General features: G+C 37.2%; 1 non-coding gene across 1 annotated transcript; it reads right to left on the bottom strand.

Annotated features, from left to right (window-relative positions):
* Positions 1–275: 275 nt before the first annotated feature.
* Positions 276–439, bottom strand: LOC145288332 (U1 spliceosomal RNA). The gene has a single exon (XR_013869281.1). It is a non-coding gene; the product is annotated as a U1 spliceosomal RNA (small nuclear RNA).
* Positions 440–7,514: the final 7,075 nt, after the last annotated feature.

Genomic DNA, 7,514 nt, shown 5'->3' with positions numbered 1-7,514 from the left:
AAAAATTAGAATGACCAAGCATTTTTGTGAAGACGTTTTCCAGCAATAATATTTATCCCATTTGCATGTTTAAAAGTTTGTTTGAAGCATTTTAACAAAACACAACACAACTAAAAGAGGGATGCAAAAAAAATGAATAGACTATAAATAAATCTTCCGAAAGACAAGGGAACTCATCATTTAAAAAACATCCAAATCTCAGACTTAGTATTGGCAGATATCGGATTCAGTAGATGTTAATTTTTTAAAACTAAATGTCTAATCTTTGTTTATTATCAGGGTGAGCGTGAACGCAGACCCCACACTTAGAAATAGTGTTTCCGAGTCATTCACATTTGGAATGATCGCAAAGTTCAATCTAACCGTAGTGCAATGGAAGGGTCTCACTTTGGGAGAACGGCCAAGATGATCACCGTTTACTTCGAAATCAGGTAAGTAGGTATTTATTTGCTTCCCCACGTAAGCAAAATATGACACAAGGTCGGTTTTATGTGGGGTGAAGGAAGAGGGGGAGGTGAGGGGAAGGGGGAGGGATGGTATATTTATAGGGTTGCCCCTATATGTACCAACAACCAATTGCCACAAGGGCAATGGTCTCAAAGTGCAGCATCTGGGAAAAGATACTAAACTTTGATCTCGGCCAAAAGGCCGAGTACCTGTGCCAGGTAAGTATGAGCATTTATTTGCTTCCCCACTGAGAAAATTAGGCACAAGGCCGTTTTTTAATGTGGAGAGTGAAGGGGAAATGTGGACCAGCTCCCCGGGGAGTAGGGGAGCTGGATAGTACAATTGGTATGAAGGGTTTCCCCTACATTGACCAATGACTTATATGTGGGGTTGCCTCCACATATGGTCTTTGCTTGAACTTTGTTGCCCAGGTACCGTAGGGCATCGGATCAGGTAAGGGTATTTATTTGCTCCCGCCACCGAGCAAATTAGGCACAAGGCCGATTTTTAATGTGAGGATTGAAGGGGAAATGAGGACCAACTCCCCGGGGAGTAGGGGATCTGGATAGTGACAATTGGTATGAAGGATTGCCCCTACATTGACCAAGGTCTTATATGTGAGGTTGTCCCCACATATGGTCTTTGCTTGACACTTCTTGCCCAGGCCCCGAAAGACCTGGGCTGGGGAAGTATTGTTTTTACAGGGAAATTTTCCCAATTTATTAAAAAGTATTCCTAATAAAATATACTATTTTTTACTAAAACATGTTCGAATAAGACGAATTTCGAATAATTTCATTTTATTTAAACATGCCAGTATATTTATTCAATCGTTATACTTTTTAAGGATTTTACTTTTACCCATAGATATAAATTCAAGCTCAGTTGGTCGTATGTCTTAACTTATAGATTTGATTTATTCCACAACAACAAAACAACAACCATAGAAATCAACATTTTTTTCAAGTAAAAACAATAAAGCATAAAAAACCCCATTCAATCCTCAACGGTCAATTTTTTTAAAACTTTGACCCCTATTATGACGGTCAATTTTTTTAAAACTTTGACCCCTATTATGACCCCTTAACATTTATTGTTTTGGGCTCAAATAAAATTATTAAGTTAGATCCATGTCCACGAAACCTATATCGAAAATTTCAATTGTTTAGACCCAAAATTGTCGGAGGAGTTTGGTAGAGTTCTCAAAGGTCAAATCGTTGAACTTTGACTCCTTAACAGCCAAATTTCTGGCCGAAAACCGATCACAAAGATTTTTCCAAATCCCTGTATATAAAATTTAGAGTCTGAGACTAAAAAATGGCAGAATTATTTCGTAGAGAAATGTACACACACAGACACACAGACACACACACAGACAGACACTTTTACAGATAGATAGATAGATTAAACAAAAATATATACGTATAAATAAATATATATGGAAACAATATTATGTGTCCTGTAAAACTTTTACGCAAATATTATGCAAGTATAAATCATGTAGAATATCTGCATGAATATAATTACACGTAGTAGTTAATTAAAGATGATCATCCCATGAGAAAACCAAACAAAAACACTTGTAGGAAATTAAGTAAAATTAATGTTTAAAAGAATATGCATATGAGCTAGATTGTTTGCAGATGAATTCAATTCCATAAACCATATATAAGAAAATTGTATTTTCTTTTTAAATAAATAGAAAAGAGGGGTTTTAATATGAATATCAATACACACAAAAGAAAAATGAATTTATAGCAGTATAGATGGATAAAGATTAAGTTCAATACAATACGCGATAGAGAATTGTCTTTATAATAATTACTTAATCTGCAGTAATTAAAATATCATATTTAAACGCACATTTCGGGCAACGCTGGTCAATCTGCTAGTATATATATATATATATATATATATATATATATATATATATATATATGTTGGATTCTCCCTTCGATGTCGACGTATAAGCATTCGTCACAACTAAGTTGCTCGAAATTCGATGCAGATGATTTGTTTATAGCTGTGAAGACTTTGTGTAAAACCAACCACAGTTTTTAGTATTACTGCTAATCTTTTTCGTTATAGATGACTGCCACAGGACAGAGCATACAATAGACAACAGGTTTTTTAAATCAAAGTTTCCTTCTCGTAGTTTTTTTTTTACACAGACATCACCACATTATCAAGGCCAATAGGTCACTCGGGAATAAGGGTTAAAGAGTGTACAGTAGAAACTGGACAATATAGTAATCATTAGTAAGAGAAATTCGGTAAATTTGTTAACTTATATGGAACGGCTCATCAAGAACTTGTTTACGTTAGACTTGAAGACAACCATATTGTAGTCAGCTGGAAAGCAGGAAAACGGAAGACAATTCCACAGGCGTGCAGTTCTAAGAAAGAAGCTTTGTTCATTGAATCTACGTTTAGGTTTAGGCACAGATAAAGAGTGGAGGGGATTATTGATAGTGTTTACAGCTAGACGAGTGTTTCTTGTGAAATTTTGTCGAGGGGGAACCATAGACTGAAGCTCAGTCGAATACTTTCCATGAAAATAACCATACATCAGACAAAATCGCAACATCTCTTCTGTGAGATAGAGGCCAGAGGGAAGAGAAAAGGACATCTCCGACGAGGCTGCGAAGTCTATTTTGAACTCTATCAAGGCTGGGCAAGTCCTTCTTGCAGCTCTTGCCCAGATGTGGCAACAGTATTCTATCCTTGGACGTACCTGGTTCTTATATAGATAGAAAATTTCATCAGCTGTGAGATATCTAGTGAATCGATGGAAAGATCCCATCATTTTCCCAGTGGTCTTGGAAACAGATTTGATGTACGTGTTCCATTTAAGATCAGGAGTAAAGGTCAAGCCCAGAAGCTTGTCAAAACTTGAGGCCTACTGAAGACGAAAGTCATTCATTTCAATTGATGCCAGATGTGGATCAGAATGTTCATGATGTAAACAGAGAAGCTTGGTTTTAGATGCATTAAAAGTAACCAGCCAGTCCTTTCTCCATTGTACCACGTGCTCAAAATCAGAGGAGAGAGAATCGGAAAGAACTTGGTCGTTTACTATCTTAGATGTGCTACCATAAATGGTAGTGTCATCAGCATAAATGTCTACAAATGATGTAAGGATGTGATTTGGAAGATAATTAATGTAGATCAGGAAAAGACTTGAGCCGAGGATGGACCCCTGAGGGACTCTAGCATTAATACTGTGAGCTTCTGATTTTTGCCCCTCAACTACTACTCTTATGAATCTATCAGAAAGAAATGATTTAATAATTGAGAAAACATTTCCAGCTATACCATAGCTTGAGATCTTGTGGAGTAAACCTTTATGCCATACCCTATCAAAGGCCTTAGATATGTCAAGAGCAATTGCCCTAGAAAAGTTGCCTCCGTCGAGAGATTTGCTAATCCTATGAGATATAACTGTAAGCACATCTGTTGTAGATCTAGCAGAACGGAAACCATATTGAGTGTCACTAAGAAGGTTATTTTTGTTGAGATGGTTGATTACTTCTGTATTTAACACAGATTCCAGCAACTTACTCATGACGCACAGGAGACATTGGCCTGTACTGAGAGGGGGATGAGCGATCACCTGAATTATTAAATACAAGGCACACTGATGAGATTTTCCCGGGTGATGGGAAGCTATTCTCCTTAAGACAACGTTAAAACAGTTTTGTAAGTATGGGCGCTAGTTCTGATTGAAGTTTTTTGAGTACTATAATTGGAATACCGTTAGGGCTGGTTGCTTTACTGAGATCAAGGGTTTTGATTAGCTTGGCAACATCACGTACAGATATATGTATATCACATAGCGTGTTTTCTGATACAGGAGGAAATATTGGGGGTTGGTGGCCTTGGTCGGAAAGGGTAGAATTAACTGCAAAGTTCTTGGCAAAGAGTTTGGCTTCATCTGATGCTGACGAGATTACCTCAGGTACATTGATGGTAATTTGGATAGAGCACACGCTTCTGTTCAGGATTCTGTTTGCTATTTGACAAAACTAGTGGGAACCAAGCCGCTGCTCAGCTACTTTCGACTGGACGGACCGAGTATACAACTCTCTTGCATTCTTTATTACTTTCTTACAATGGTTTCTAGCAGTCCTGAAAGCGGCTTTAGTTTCCATATATCTATTACATTGGAAGCAGTGGAAAAGTTATTTCTGTGCGCAATGGCAGCAGCACATTCTGGAGAGAACCATGGCTGGCTGTTAGGTTTTTGCTGAAACTTTTTCGAGGGTATGAAACGGTCTATACCTATAATTAACCATTCCGTCAGGTCTGATACTATAGAGGACACATTCTTTTTAAACATGGAACGCAGAGATAGATCCGATATAAATGTACGGAAGCTATCCCAGTCAGCCATAGTGTATCGATATACTGTACGATGGAGAGGTACATCTGGCGACGTATTACATTTAATTATTATCTTAATTGATACAACAGAGTGGTCGGAACATCCAAGAGGAGAGAGAACAGAAACTGAACATAGTTCAGAGCAAGTTGTGAGAAAAAGATCTAGTAGACTCGCATACTGGCCGTCATTGTCGGGCACACGGATGGGTTCGTGAACAATCTGAGTGAGGTCATAAGCAATGGAGTAATCATGACACAACCTCCACTCACCATCGGTCTTGTTTGAGTAGGTTAACCATTCCACGTTGTGAACATTGAAGTCTCCACATACGTGAATGTTAGCTGAAGGATAAGCAGATAGTATGAGGTCAATTTTCTCAGATATGCTTTTAAAGATAGTAACTCCGCTGTTGTGGGGGCGATAGAGAGTAAATATAAATGCAGTAGCGTGAGCTAATGCAACCCGGAAGCACATATAAGGTAAGGTAGGATCTTCCCTGGAGATGTCCCTACCACATGGAAAGCTATCTTTAATATAGCCACATATTCCATGCTCATGACGATCTTGGAGGTCAGATTTAGAAGTTAAGTTAGAGTATCCTTTAATTGCGAACTCTTCTAGGGAAATAGCCTGTCCAATGCCAGTTTCGCTTAAAATTAAAAGGTCTGGTTTAATCTACTGTAATTGGGTTTCACCTTCTGGAAGGTTAGAACGTAGACCCCTGATGTTGAAGAAGGAGACATGGTAGTAGGGATCTACGTTGGAAGTTGGAGAACCGGGTTTAATCGTGTATTTTTTATTGTCATGATGGAATTTTGGAATTTGTGGACTAGGTCGTCAGACTTGCTTAAAGCAGGACAGAGAGGGGAAACTAAGAGAGAAAAAGAAACGAAGAATTTTTTTTGAAGAACATGATAAGGTAAAGCCGTAACAATTACCCACTAGTATGGCATCGAGAGGCCCCACCAGAGACTACTGGATGGTCCAGAATCCATTCACCAAATGGCAATACAGCAGCCCCAGTACTTTGCACCTGCTGATAGGACATCCTCCTTAATGGTTAATCCAAGGTTCGGGTCCCTGACTATCAGACGGATATATATATATATATATATATATATATATATATATATATATATATATATATATATATATATATATATATATATATATATATATTGTTGAGACGAAGTAGGTTCATTTCACAGTCGGATTTCGACGCGGTTTGCTTGATCTGTGTTGGTTAATAGAAATTCTTGTGTGCAGGGCGTTTGCTCAGTTGGTAGAGTGCTTGTCTTGCATGCAAGATGCTCGGGTTTCGAATCCTGAGTTCGGATATGTCTAACTGATGAGCCCAAATGAGGGCGAAACTCGAGTCTTGGGCTTCCGGTTCTTTGACTGTCATGGCTCTTGTGGGCTGCGACGTTGTTTGGCTGTGGAATTTATTATATACAATCTCTCACATTCTGAAAATTATATATATATGACTACTTAATTAATCACATAAATAAATATACGAAAGTATAATTTTATGCGTAAACTAAGTATTTACTTCAATAGTGCTGAATACATACGTAGAGATAGGTAGTAAGTTAGAAAAATATATATGGCAATTAAACTACACAGAATATTTCGCAAACACCTGACGAATCATGGTGTGGATGAAACACGAAATATTCTGTGTAGCTTAATTGCCATATATATTTTACTAACTTATATATATATATATATATATATATATATACTGAGTAATGAGATCCACTTATATTACTATTTTTGCTTTCCTGCAAAGTAATCGTTTTTTTTTCGAGATCTCCAGTGTAGCTATGTTTTGTTTGATGTTTGCATTCCTCCTCCCGATCCGGCCGATAATGCTGACTATGTCCGGTGAAAGATTATTTTCCATCGAACCATTCGATCATCCGGTGACAAAAGAAATCGATTTCATTTGATCGAACATGATCAATGCTTTCCGTCATTCGAATGACATATAATTTCTTTTTTTTTTATTATTACATCGAATAGAATCGTTTTATGTTGTTAGGGAAACGGGTATTATTATTATTATTATTATTATTATTATTATTATTATTATTATTATTATTATTATTAAGTAAAATAATAATAAGAGGATGAAGAAGAAGAGGAAACGGAAAAGGAAGAAGAACAACAACAAAAAAAAAAGAAAAAAGTAGAAAAAGAAGTAAATATTTAGTCGCTAGATGTTTTTATACAGCCATTACCCGTGATTGCTCATTGGCAACAACAAGTGATGGTCCTTGCAATTTGAGTGAGAACAAATTTCTTAAACTTTCTAGTAGCCTCAGATTTTTGTGGTATCCGTTGCAAATCACCTTGCCTTTTGGCAACAGCCTTTAACCAATGATTTTCAGTAGAAAGTTTGGACACCGCTTTGTATCTCTGATAAATCTGTCCATTCTACCCGACCCTCTGTGACGTGTGTGTAGCAATAACTAAATTTAATTCTAACGCACTTTTAGGGGTGCCAAATTACTCGATTTTTCTCATCTACTCAGGTAGTTCCAGTATCGTTGCAATCATAAAATGTGCGTTATACGTTTTATAATGTTTAGTACGCGCGTTGGTTTTGTATTGAAAACAAAAAGCCACTCCAGGATCTCAGTATTACACTTCCTGTGGTAGTCTGGTAGTGGCATTCCTT

The sequence above is a fragment of the Euprymna scolopes genome, chromosome 11, assembly GCF_053919585.1.
Source record: "Euprymna scolopes isolate OS-2025 chromosome 11, ASM5391958v1, whole genome shotgun sequence".
NCBI lineage: Eukaryota > Metazoa > Mollusca > Cephalopoda > Sepiida > Sepiolidae > Euprymna > Euprymna scolopes.
This window is presented reverse-complemented; position numbering and strand designations above follow the sequence as displayed.